Below are 13,674 nucleotides of genomic sequence, written 5' to 3'. Positions count from 1 at the left end.
GGTGTACATATGTCCTCTCCCTCTTGAACCTCCCTCCCGCTGCCCACCTCTTCCCACCCCTCTAGGTTGTAGAGCACTGTTCCCTGAGTCATGCCGCATATTCTCACTGGCTCTCTGTTTTCCGTGTGGTAATGTGCATGTTTCCACGCTCCTCTCTCCATTCGTCCCACCCCTCCTCCCCCACTGTGTTCACAAGCCTGCTCTCTCTGCCTGTGCCTCCCTTGCTGCCCTGCAAATAGGTTCTTCAGCGTCATCTTTCTAGATTCCATCTATATGTGTTAATATACGACGTTTGTTCTTCTCTTTCTGACTTACTGTGCAATAGGCTCTAGGTTCATCCACCTCATGAGAATTGACTCCAATGCATTCCTTTTATAGCTGAGTAATATTCCATGGTATGCATGTGTCACAACTTCTTTACCTGCTCCTCTGTCAGTGGACACCTAGGTTGCTTTCACGTGTGACTGGTTTCTAGCTGGTCTCCTCATGGGCTTGTGTCTCCTCTCTTTCCTCCTCCCAATCCTGGGGTGGACACAACCGCTGGGCACCTCACTGGTTGTCCAGTGGTTGAGAATATGTGCTTCTACTCATTGCAGGGGCACAGGTTTGATCCCTGGTTAGGGAGCTAAGATCCGGCATGCTATGCAGTGTGACAGAAATAAATAAAAAATGGAAATTTTTTAAAAAGAAACATGCTGGGATGGGAGAGGAGGTAACTGTGGTGTCAGGAGGGCATGGAGAAGTGAGGCAGGCCCTGCAGAGCAGTGCCAGGGGTCCTGAGGGCGTCTGAGGGCCTCTGATGTAGGCCAGGCGCTGTTCTGTTTGTCCACATTTATTAACTCATTTAGTCTTCTCAGTAACCGTATGAGGTCACCTCATTTTACAGATGTGGAAACTGAGGTCAAGTGACTTGCCTGAGGTCACACTGGCAGGTGAGTGGCAGAGGCAGGATTCATACCTATGCAGTCTGGATGCAGAGGAGATGACCCCTCCTCCCAGTGAAGAGAGTCCTTTGAAGGTGTGCTCCCAAAGGCTGGGGGTGATTGATTGTGGATGGTCTTCTGTAGAAGCAGACCTGGAAGGGAAGGATGGTAGATTCAGAGAGCTGGGCACAGGGGCAGGGGGGGAGATCAGTTCAGGAACCCAGAGGAAGAAGCAGGAGATGAGGCTGGTTGGAGATTCAGGAGCCAGATCGTTCAGATGATCGGCCTCACAGGACTGGGTGGGACAGGTGGCCCAGGGCTCTCCCTGCTCCTTGCAGGGTCTGGCAGAGGCCCAGCTGGCCCAGCCCCACTCTGTCCCACCTGGGCTTTCTCTGGGCCACACATTCTATCCCTCACCCGCCTGGGTCCAGCCTTGACTGACCACCAGAGCAGAAAGGCAGCCGAAGTAGGGCAGGGGCAAAGGCTGGGCTTTGGGACGCCCCCGCTGAGGTTCAGGCCTGACACTTATGGAGGGGCCTTATGCTGTTCAGCTCCTCCCCTTGGACTTGATTTTCGTCCCTTTTCTTTTTAAACTTTTTATCATGAAAAAAATATAAGCATTTCCAAAAGTAGAATAGTATAATGGACCGTCATTGTCCCTAACATTCAGCTTCAAATGCTGTCAACTCACAGCCAAACTCATGTTTCAGTTCTGTACCCCTCCCCTCCATAATAATTCAAAGCAAATCCCAGGCATGATTTCATCACAAATATATCAAGATGTGTCTCTAAAAGATAAGGATTTCTCCTAACATAATCATAATACCATCATCACACTTAAGAAGAAATAATTTTCTTTATTTCGTCGAATGTCCACTCAGCATTCACATTCCTGGTTGTCAGATGTCCTTTTTTTTTTCTTTTTTCACATCTAGTTTGACTCAAGATCCAAATAAGGTCCACACACATTGTGATTGGTTGATAAGTCTTAGTCTCTTTTAATCCATACTTCCCCCCTCCATCTTTTTCTTTGTCCTTGGCAATTGATTGTTGGAGAAGCCGGGTTGTTTGTCTTGTAGGATTTCCCGCAGTGTCGGTTTTGTGGATTGCATCCCTGTGGTGTAGCTTAACATCTTCCTCAGTCCCCTCTGTGACTTGGTAGTTGAGTTCATCTTCCGAGCCCTCCTCGTGCAGTCACCAGGCTCTGACGTCAAGATCCCCAGAGTCCCACAGCTTCTCACCACTTACGCTGCTGCCATCGCTCTCCCAGGTTACTGCAGCAGCCTCTCCCTGGTCCCCCTGCGCCCCCCTTGCCCCAGCAGCCAAAGAGATCATTTTGAAACCTAAATGAGATCATCTTCCTCCTCTGCTCAAAACTTTAATGGCTCCCTCTTACTTGGAATATAATCTCAAGTCCTGTAAAAAGTCCTCTAGTGGCCTACAAGGCCCTGTGTGATTTGGCTGTCAGGTCCTGCTGACCTCATTTCATGCCTTCCCCTCTTCGCTGGGCTCCTGGCCATTTCCCGGGCATATCAGATATCCTCCTGCCTCAGGGCCTTTGCTCTGCTCTTCCCTATGCCTGGCCACAGAGGTCCACATCTCTGCCCATGTCACCTCCTCAGAGAGGCCTTCCCAGAGCACCTAAGACAGCCCCTGTCCTTCTCCACCGCCGACCTTGCTCTGTTCTCCTTCATCGCACTCAGGCATCCTTCGTATGAGTCTCGTTGTTTCTGGGCTGTCTCCCCTATCTGCCTGTGAGTTCCCTGAGAGCAGGGCAGCACAACTCTGCCCAAGGAGCAGACTTCCTCTGCCACTTAGATTCCCTGCCTGTCAGCTCATCTCCTTCCAGCATTTTCTGGAAAGCAAAATAACCCTGGACTTGTGTGGGGCACTTCAGAGTTTATAAAATACTTCCTGTCTTAGGTTAGAGTCCCTAGAAGCTGTACCTAAGAAGGAGATTCCTGGACCGTGGTTTCCTGCAGGCATGCACACAGGAGGGAGAGAGCAAGACGTCTGATGGGGTCGGGAAGGAGCCGGGAAAGGTGCTTTCAGCTGAGTCCAGCTCCGGTCCCGTAGGGAGCCCTGGAGTGGGAGCAGTAAGTGCAGGGTTGTCCTCCTTTGAGGCAAGGAGCCAGGCATTTGGAGCCTCTTCTCAGGACTAGGTCACTAGAGCATGACCTCCAAGACACCCCTAGCTGAGGCCGCCCACCTAAAGCTGTGGTCCAAACACCAATTCAAAAAGCCACATGCACCCCAGTTTTCATAGCAGCATTACTTACCATAGCCAAAATATGGAAGCCACCCAGATGCCCATCAGCAGATGGCTAAGGAAGATGTGGTGTGTCAACACACACACACACACAAACACACACACAGACACACTGGAGTATTACTCAGCCACAGAAGAGAATCAAATTCTGCCATTGGCAGCCACATGGATGAACCTAGAGAACATTATGGTTTGTGAAATGAAGTCAGAAAGACAAATACTGCATAAAATCACTTATATGTGGAAAACAGACAAATGTGTATGGAAAAGAGAAACAGACTCACAGATGTAGACGAACTAGTGGTTACCAGACTAGTGCGAGTGTATGTGTGTGTGTGAGTTTGTGTGGGACGGGGAAGGGCAAGAGAGGGGCACGGGGTTAAGAGACAAAGATTGCTGTGTGTAAAATAGATAAGCAACAGGGATATACTATACAGCACAGAGAATTACAGCCATTATCTGGATGTATCTTTTAATGGAGTGTAAATTGTGTAAATACTGAAACCCTATGCTGTACACCTGAAACTAATATTGTAAATCAACTACAGTGAAAACTAACAACTCCGTGGAGAAGGGGGCATCTGTGGCCCACCTGCAGTGGTTCAGGGCTGGGCACCCCGTCGATGAAGGGCTCTGACAGCACCACCCTCGCCTCACATCCAGTTTCTGCTTCGAGCCCTGCCATAAGCTGATGAGGAAGGCCTTTATTAGTTACCGTTATTGCTGTTTTGATAAGTAAGGAAGCTGATGTTGGGATGGGGATGACTTGCCTGGGGTTCCACAGCCAGCGGAGTAGACCTGGGATTCGATTTCGGATTCTTACTGGGATGCCCTCATTAGTTGATAAAGCGTCTTAGTGGCTACTGGGCCACTGTTTTACTCTCACGTATTCATTCAACAAATATATATTGAGCGCTGTGTGCCCAGATTGAACGGGGCACCGACCATTCAGTGGTGAATGAAACCACCCCGTCCTTGGCCCCTGGAGCTTTCACTCTGTGCCTCTTTCTGCATTTAGCTGACCCCCCACCCTGCTGACCCCTGCTGAGCCCTCAGCAGCCCCGACTTTGGTAATGAGAGCATGTGATGTTTGTTGAGCACTTACTATGTGCTGAGCACCGTGCCAGGCTCGTTGTGTTGATGAGCTCGCTTCACCTTCCCAGCACCCCATTTTTGGATGGGCCAAGCTGAGGCTGCAGAGGGCCCTAAGGCTCCAAGCCCAGGTCCTTCCAGGAGCTGGGATGCAAACCGCCCCCTGAGCATGGCTCTTTCTGCTCCTGCCTCCCCTGCCCCGCTCCCCCCACCCCCACAGCAGGATATCTGGTGTCACCTCTATCAGCAGCTCCATCGGACGCCAGGCTGCCGCCGCCGCCTGCTCACCGGGTGTTGGGTGACCGGCTGCTGTCTCGCCTGCCCCACTTGGCCCTGCCCCAGGTGGGGCGCTTCTGATGGGAGGCCTCCCCACCCTCCGGGGGCCAGGATCCCTGCCTCCGCACCCCTTCTCACCACTTTTGTCACTGGCCCCAGCTGGCTGGGTGGACCTTCTGGCAGCCCCAGCTGGGCTGGGCATTGGGGGCCCCTCTGCCCTCACACCAGCTGTCCCTAGTAAGCTGCAAAGCTGGCTCAGGCGCCCCTGGACAGAGTGAGGGGCGGGGGGCAGATCAGAGCAGGCTTCCTTCCCCGCTCACGTTTCCCCACACAGGGCCAAGATAAGCCTAAGCAGGGAGAAATCAAGTTATAACATTTCCAGCCGAGGAGGGTAAGGGTGGGAAGGGGCCCCTCTAGACTGCCTTGGAACAGTAGACTGGGGGTGAGCACCGCAGCCTGCATCAGCTCCAGAGATCGGAGTTGGCCTGCCCCCTGCTCCTCTAGCTCTTTGGAGAAATGACTGATTGCAGCTCTGAGGAGCTGTAAAACTTCATTCCAGGAAGCAAGGACACTTCCAAAACCGTATGAATGATGCCAGAGTCAACTTCAGGAGGTTCCCACTGACCAGAGAGGACAATCTGAGCATCACTGAGAATGACCGACGGACTGGGACTCATCAAATTTATAAAAATCCATGATGATGATCAAAACGTTAAAAAAAAATACAAACTCCGAATGACAGAAAAGCCTGCTAATAGCCAACTGTCTGCAAAAACAGGGAGCCTGGGCTCCTACACACACTGCTTGTGAGCTGCATTATCTAGTAATGCTAGTGAACGTTCCCGGCAATGCAGCAGTTCCGCTCCTGGGGATACACCCTGCAGGACGCACCCATATATTTATCCAAAGACATGGATGAGAATGTTCCAAGCATCATTTTTCACAAGAAAACAACATTGATGTCTGCAAACAGTAAACTGGATAAGTAAATCACGATACATTCACATATCAGAACACTGTGCAAAGATAAAAACTAAGGGACTACTCCTGCAAAGAAGAATCTAGTTGCATGATGAAAAGAAAATGTTGATTTTGAAAACAAAAAAGACAGGCATAAAATAATACATCATTCCATTAATTAAAATTCAAGAAGAGACAGAACTTTTTGGTTTTGGATGCATACTTTGTGGTCAAACCCAAAACAAAGCAGCTAATAACCCCAGCTATTTAGAATGGTTGGTCCCTCCAGGCTCTCCCACAAACCCACAAGAAGGGCTTGTGGTGGGGAAGTGTTCACAGGGGTCTTTTGGAGCCCTGGCAGTTCTCTATTTTTGACCTAGATGGTGGTGATTTTATATTAATGGTGGCTATTGGCTTTATAACTTTTCTTCTATAAAGTTATAACCAACGTAGACAGAATATTAAAAAGGAGAGACGTTACTTTGCCAACAAAGGCTTGTCTAGTCAAAGCTATGATTTTTCCAGTGGTCATGTAGGTATGTGAGAGTTGGACCATAAAGAAAACTGAGCACTGAAGAATTTGATGCTTTTGTACTGTGGTGTTGGAGAAGACTCTTGGACAGCAAGAGATCTAACCTGTCCATCCTAAAGGAAATTGGTCCTGAATATTCATTGGAAGGACTGACGCTGAAGCTGAAACTCCAATACTTTGGCCACCTGATGCAAAGAACTGACTCATTTGAAAAGACCCTGATGCTGGGAAAGATTGAAGGCAGGAGGAGAAAGGGACGACAGAGGATGATATGGTTGGATGGCATCACCGACTCAATGGACATGAGTTTGAGTAAACTCTGGGAATTGGCCATGGACAGGGAGGCCTGGCGTGCTGCAGTCCATGGGGTTGCAAAGAGTCGGACACGACTGAGCGACTGAACTGAGCTGTTGGTTTTATATTAACTTGTTAAAATGTATAACCTATTTTATATACTTAAATATTTTAAAACTAGAAAAAGTACTCATTGGTCACCTTTAGAGGTTGCTACAGCACCAACTGATTTCTCTAGAAAAACGATCAAGGGAAGGAATCAAGCCTTTATCCTGCTACATACGCCAGATTTCAGAATAACAAAATAGATGAAGAGGAAAATTTCTTTATAGAAGTCTGGCAAACAAAATGATCAAATTAGAAAACTCACCATCTGGTGGGGGAGAAAAATGTGATGGAAAGCTGACGTTAACTTGCAGCAGAGGTGGGACGGCCTCGGCTCTCAGGGCTCTCCTGCCTCCCGGCCGCTGCTGGGCACACGGGTCTCCCTGTGGACCACAGCACCCCAGCCGTCACTGCCCGGCTCAGCTGAGCAATGCAGCCTGTGGGTGGGGCAGGCAGGGGGTCCAAGGAGGCGTGGGAGGGGCTCAGAGATCCGGAGAAATGACTGATTGCATTTCTGAGGACCCGGAAAACACATTATACATGGAGATGGGGCAGGCAGCGGGTCCAAGGAGGCATGGCAGGGGCTCAGAGATCTGAAGAAATGACTGATTGCATTTCTGAGGACCCGGAAAACACATTGTACATGGAGATATACATACAATTATATTGGGTTGGCCAAAAAGCTCATTCAAGTTTTTCCATAACATTTTACAGAAGAACCTGAACAAACTTTTTGGCCAACCCAATACATACATATACATTTACAAATTTGAGATATAATTCATACACCATAATTTTCACCTTCTTAAAATGTATAATTCAGCAGCTTTTAGCACATTCACAAAGTTGTGAATCGCTGCTTCTAATCACCACTATCACAATCGCCAGCACTATCTAACTCCAGAACATCTTCATCTCTCCGAAAAGAAACCCATTAGCAGTCACTGCTCAATTCCCGCTTCCTCATGCTACTGGCAGCCACCCATCTGTTCTCCGTGTCTATCAATCTGCCTATTCTGGATATTTCATATAAGTGAATTTTACCTTTTGTTTCTGGCTCCTTTGACTTAGCACACTGTTTATAAGGTTCTTCCCTGTTACATGTAGCGTGTAACAGTATATGTAGTCACGTACAGATGTGAGAGTTGGACTATAAAGAAAGCTGAGCGCCGAAGAATTGATGCTTTTGAACTGTGGTGTTGGAGAAGACTCTTGAGAGTGCCTTGGACTGCAAGGAGATCCAAGCAGTCCATCCTAAAGGAAATCAGTTCTGAATATTCATTGGAAGGACTGATGCTGAAGCTGAAACTCCAATACTTTGGCCACCTGATACGAAGAACTGACTCATTTGAAAAGATGCTGATGCTGGGAAAGATTGAAGGTGGGAGAAGGGGATGACAGAGGATGAGATGGTTGGATGGCATCACCAACTCAACGGACATGGGTTTGAGTAAACTCCGGGAGTTGGTGATGGACAGGGAGGCCTGGTGTGCTGCAGTCCATGGGGTCGCAAAGAGTTGGACACGACTGAGCGACTGAACTGAACTGAACAGTACTCTATTCCTTTTTGTGACTGCATAATATTCCATTGTGTGGATTACATATTTTGTTTATACGTTCAGTCATTGATGGATGTTTAAGTTGTTTTCAGTGTTTGGTTATTATGAATAATGCTTCTATGAGCATTTATGTATAAGCGTTTATGTAGAGATGTTTTCATTTTTCTTGGATATATAATTATAATGGAATTGTTGTATCATATGGTAACTCTATATTTAACTTTTTGGGGAATTGCCAGACTGTTTCTAGACATATACATTCCCTCCTTGCAACGTATGAAAGTGTCAGTTACTCTTCATTTTCACCACACTTGTTACTGTCCTTTTTTTTTTTTCCAATCATAGCCACCCTAGTGCATGGGAAGTAACACCTTAATGTGGGCCTGATTTACATTCTCTAATGACTGATAATACTGAGCATCTTTTCCTGTGCTTATTGGACTTTTGTATCTTCTTTGGAGAAATGTCTTTTCATACTCTTGCCCATTTTAAAATTGGGTAAATTTTCTTTTTATTGTTGAGTTTTTAGAGTTCTTTATGTATTCAGATACTGGACCCTCATCATATAGATGATTTGCAAATATTTTTTCCCATTTCTATCGGTTGTCTTTTCCCTGTGGACCCATTTACTGGGGAATGGTCTTTAGAGACTCAGTCTGGGTGTTGGAAGCATTAGGCTGTTTGAGTTCTAGAAACCAACCTAAGGACCCACTTAGAGCCTCAGCAGCTCTAGGGAGTAGGGCCTCGTCTCACAGTGATGCTGAGACACAAAGGAGGGAGGCGGCCCGCCCATGGGCACCAGCTGCTGTGCGGCTGTGCGGCACCAGTCAGGGCCCTGGTTTAGTTTCCACAGCTTCTCTTGGGGTCTTCATTCCAGCCCAGTCCACATGCTCCAAGCCCCCAGACTCCACTGTTCGCTTTACCTGGGTACCTCCCGCTGTTTTGTTGCTCTCAGTTCCTCTCCTTCAAGGAAAACCCTTCCTGGGTGCCCTAGCCCAGAGGGGTCCTCCTGGGGTGAGCTCGTTCCAGGAGGCAGGAAGCTGCACTTGGACATGTGATTGTTGTTGTTCAGTCGCTCAGTCGTGTCCAACTCTTTGGACCCCGTGGACAGCACACCAGGCTTCCCTGTCCTTCACATTCTATCTCTTGGAGTTTGTTCAAACTCGTCCATTGAGTTGATAATGCCATCCAACCATCTTGTCCTCTGTCATCTCCTTCTCCTCCTGCCTTCTGTCTTTCCCAGCATCAGACTCTTTTCCAATGAGTCAGCTTTTCGCATCAGGTGGCCAAAGTATTGGAGCTTCAGCTTCAGCATCAGTCCTCCCAATGCATATTCAGGATTGATTTCCTTTAGGATTGACTGGTTTGATCTCCTTGCCATCCAAGGGATTCTCAAGAGTCTTCTCCAACACCACAGTTTGAAAGCTTCAATTTGGGAAAAAGCAAATTCAACCAAGGGAAAGAGTTTTCTTTATTGCAGGACTCGTCCGTGCCTTTAGCTTGCTACTGTGTATTGTGAACATTAAGAAATTTAATTGCCAAAACCCAGAAGCAACCAGGATGACCTGCAACAGGTGAATGAATAAACAAACTGTGATATACCCAGACAATGGAATGTTATTCCACGATGAAAAGAAATGAGCTGTCAAACCATGAAAGACATGGAGGAACCTTAAAAGACATATTACTAAATGAAAGAAGCCAATCTGAACAGGCAACTTATGTGATTGCAACTATATGATATTCTGGAGAAGGCAAAACTACAGAGACAATAAAAGGGTCATGGTTGCCAGGGGTTTGGAGAGAGAGAAGGACGAATAAATGGAGCAGAGGGGTTTTTAGGGCAATGAAACTCTTCCATATGAGATTAAAGTGGTAGTTACATGCCATTATACATTTGCCCAAATCCATAGACTGTACAACAAGAGTGAACCCTAGTGTAAATGATGGATTTTGGTTGATGATAATGTGTCAGTGTTGATTCATTGATTGCACCAAAGGAACCACACTGATGAGGGATGTTGAGGGTAGGGGAGTATATGTGTGTGTGTATCAGAGGGAAGGGTGCTGTGTGGGAATTCTATTTTCTGCTCAGTTCTTTCTGAACCTGAAACTGCTCCGAAAAATAGTCTATTGATTTAAAAAAGTAACATCAGGGAGTGATAAGTGTTACAATGGAAAAATGGAACAGGGGTAGGGACCAGGGGGTGATGGCTGTTTTAGATGAGGTGGGGGTCAGGGACACTGATCTGAGACCTAAACAAGGCAGGAAGCAAGCCCATGGACATCACAGGAAGAGCTGTCCAGCAGCAGACGCAAAGGCCCTGAGGCAGCCAAAGGCCCGATTTGTGTCAGGGACGCAGCAAGGACAAACTGGCAGGAGGGGAGCGAGGGGCGGGTGGAGAGGCTGGAGGTAAAGACAGACAGGGTGGGACCCGCCATGTTGACCTGTCGGCCTGGAGGTCCCGGGCAGCTTGTTCTCAGTGAAACGTGAGTCACTAGGGGGTTTCAGCAGGGGTGGGACACATCAAAATTATATTTTACAATAACTGTCAGGCAAATGAACTGAAGTGGCAAGGATGGAAGCAGGGAGACCTTTTAAGAAACGACACGTCTTCCAGGTGGAAGAGATTGTGGTGTGGACCCAGCACCCCCGGCAGCGGGGCAGGGGGCTGGATTCTGGGTCTGGTGAGGGGAGAATCGTGGGATGTGGGGGTGAGGGAAGGAGAGGAATGTAGGACTTTGGTTGGAGCATGTGGGTGAATAGAGGTGTCCTTTTCGGAGGTGGAGAAGAGAGCTGAGCAATCAAGAGTTCTGCTGGAACGTGTCTGCCTACCTGTTTAACATCCAAACGGGGGAGCCATTGAGGAGGTGGTTGGGTTTACAGGCTGGAATTCAGTGGCAGAGCTGGGGCTGGAAACTGGAGTGAAGTGTTAAAGCCACAGGCCGGATGAACGCCCCTCGAGAGTGGACGTAGGTGGGGAAGAGGAGGGATCCCAGGCCGGGCTGAGGGTACAGGCACAGAGGTTGGAGAGACCAAGGAGTGACTGCGGTGGGGGTGTGTGTGTGTGTGTGTGTGCAGTGTTAGAGAAGCAGGGGTCCACGTGTGTCAGGGCTGACGATGGGGTGGCAGCTGAGCACAGGGAGGAGGAAGGCGGGGACTGGGGGAGGCCGGAGCCGGATTGGAGGGCTTCAGGAGGGAGTGGGTGTCCTCCACAAGCCAGGGAGCAAGCCAAGCAGTCAGGAGCTGAGGGCAGCATGCATGCAGCATGGGACTTTTTTTTTAGTGACAGAAACACTGCCCTTTCTCCATATAGGAAAGGTCCCATATGGAGGGAAAACTGGGTCACGTGGGAGAGGGAGAGAACTGTTTGTTGGGGTGATGCAGTTGGGGAGCTGGTGCCGGTGGGAGGGAGGCAGAGCCTGGGGATGGGGAGCAGGCGGGGGTGGGGCCGGGTGGACTGGGATTTTGAGAGGAGTCTGGTGGATTCCGAGGACACTCTGGGTGTTCACAGGGCCTGGATCTCAGTATGTGTCTACATTCCGCTCCCTTGACCTCCCTGCCTAGGGCAGCCTTTCACCTGCAGGGCACACACCAGCCAGACAGGGCAGTGACTGCCCCCACATCGTACAGAGGGACCTGGGGTGGACCCACGGGACACCCTGGGAGCTGGACCTGGGCCAGGAATCCATTTATCTTGTGGTTCCCATATGGTCCTATTCTAACGGGGCTGTGATGACTGTCGGGGCCCCTGTGTCTCATAGTCCTTGAGATGCCTGGGTATTTGTGGATTTCTCTTTGCCCAGTTCCCTTTTCCTGATGAATGGCTGTGCCAGCCCCTCTGGGGAGGGTCTGGTGGGAGCATTACCATATATACTTGTTCTGGGGCCGCAGGGCACTTGCTCCGAGGCACCTGGCCTCTCCTTCCATCAGCTGGACCTGAAACCTTGCTCAAGTCTGGAAACTGGGCAAGAAATCATGACGTTTTATTGGGGTGCAGCCCAGGGGTCATCACGCCTTGGTTTCTTTTGGTTACAGAGAGTGGGCTGGGTTCTGGCTGCCCCTTGACATGCCTGGTTCTGGTAACCATCTTCCATATGCAAAGCTCTGCGGGTCAGGGCCTCGCAGCTGCCCTCTGACCCACACAAGAGCTGTGATAACGCCGCCCACCTTGTTCTGACCAGTCAGTGCAGTCACCTGGCCTCTTACGTGGGGACCCTCTCACCATCATTGTGTCAGGGTGCCCAGTTCTGTCCCAGCGGCTCCTGGTCTCAGGTCCTCAGAGGACACAGCCCTGAGCTTGTCAGGCTGCTGCGGCCCGCCACCCTGCGGCCAACACTTTCCTACGCCTTTGGCAGATAGCGATTCCGTGAGGCTGTCCTGCGGAAGACGGACGCCTGGTGGGTTCTCCAGCCTGACGCGCCGTATTCACCCGACGTGCTCACCTCTCGGAGCCTTTTGACTTCTCTTCCACTGTCTGCAGCCCGGGCATTTCTACCTCTTGTGCCAGGATACCACTTTGTTTTGGCTGGGCCATGCAGCTTCTGGAATCTTGGTTCCCTGACCAGAGATTGAACCTGGGGCCCTTGGCAGTGCAAGAACCGAGTCCTTAGTGGTGGTTCACTAACCACTGGACCACCAGGGAGTCCCCTGTGACTGCTTTCTCCAAGCACCATGCTAGTACCGTCTATCGGGGTCCTTGTCAGTGTGTGTGTGGAATTAACTCTCCTTTATTGGACTCTATGCCCTGCCCCCTTGACCCAGCCCCGCCCCCCACCCCATCCCCCATGGCATCTACTGTGTTCTGCCAGCACTAGGCTCCCTCGGGCAGCCAGCTGAGGTGTGACTTACCTTAGCTATTGCTCTGGTAGTCAGGCGAGGAACAAGCTAGTTCTAAGGCAGGATCCCCGCGTCATCCTCCAGCAGGGCGCATTCTGGACTCCAAGGGGACACTTCCTTGGAGAGACACTTCTTTCTGAGGAAAGAGCAGGACCTGACCTTGGTGCTGAAGACTCATCCTGGGCTGAGACTTCCGCCTTCCCTGACATTCTGCTCTGCTTATAATTAAGCTCCGCGCCTGCTCCTTAGCTTTCCCCTCCCCTCCAGCTGCAGGAGAGGAGGATTTATATGCAGCTAAGAAGGCCCTTGGCTTCCACACTTGGCCTTAAATTAGTGATTAATCACTCTCAGCCTTTTAGAATTGTCTTTCTCCAGCACACGAGAGCCCCAGCAACAGCCAGCCCATTCCATGGGCTTTATCATTAATCACCACCCACCCGCCCCAGTCTCAAACTCTGGAGAGACTGCCCAACCCCGTAGTGTGCTCCCCTCCCGTCCAACGTGGAAAAGGGTTTGCAGCTTCACTGCTTTGCTAGCCCGTGGCCAGTGCTGCCCCGGCTGTGGCCCTCACTGTCGGCCCGCAGTGGGTGACCCAGCTCCATCTGCGGGTTCCGGGGCTGCTTCCGAGAGCTGCTCCTGATGCTGATTCAGGATGGGTTCCTGGGGAGACAGGCTCTGAAATGATTTTTGTGCAGGAAAGACTAAGGGTCTTGTTCTCCTTGTACAAGGTGAGGGAAGCAGAACAGGGCAGGGAGAAGGAGGGGTTGAATCGACGGTGCACTTTTTCTTTTTTAAGTGCTCCTAGGTTTTTCCTTTATTTATTT

General features: G+C 49.8%; 1 long non-coding RNA gene across 1 annotated transcript; it reads right to left on the bottom strand.

The window, feature by feature from the left end:
• Positions 1–816: 816 nt before the first annotated feature.
• LOC129647638 (uncharacterized) lies at positions 817–13,109 on the bottom strand. Its single transcript, XR_008712399.1, has 2 exons — positions 12,863–13,109; positions 817–1,075 (listed from the first exon to the last, which is right to left on the bottom strand). It is a non-coding gene; the product is annotated as an uncharacterized LOC129647638 (long non-coding RNA).
• Between the last annotated feature and the right edge of the window lie 565 nt (positions 13,110–13,674).

This window comes from Bubalus kerabau, chromosome 3, assembly GCF_029407905.1.
Source record: "Bubalus kerabau isolate K-KA32 ecotype Philippines breed swamp buffalo chromosome 3, PCC_UOA_SB_1v2, whole genome shotgun sequence".
Taxonomy (NCBI): Eukaryota; Metazoa; Chordata; class Mammalia; order Artiodactyla; family Bovidae; genus Bubalus; species Bubalus kerabau.
This window is presented reverse-complemented; position numbering and strand designations above follow the sequence as displayed.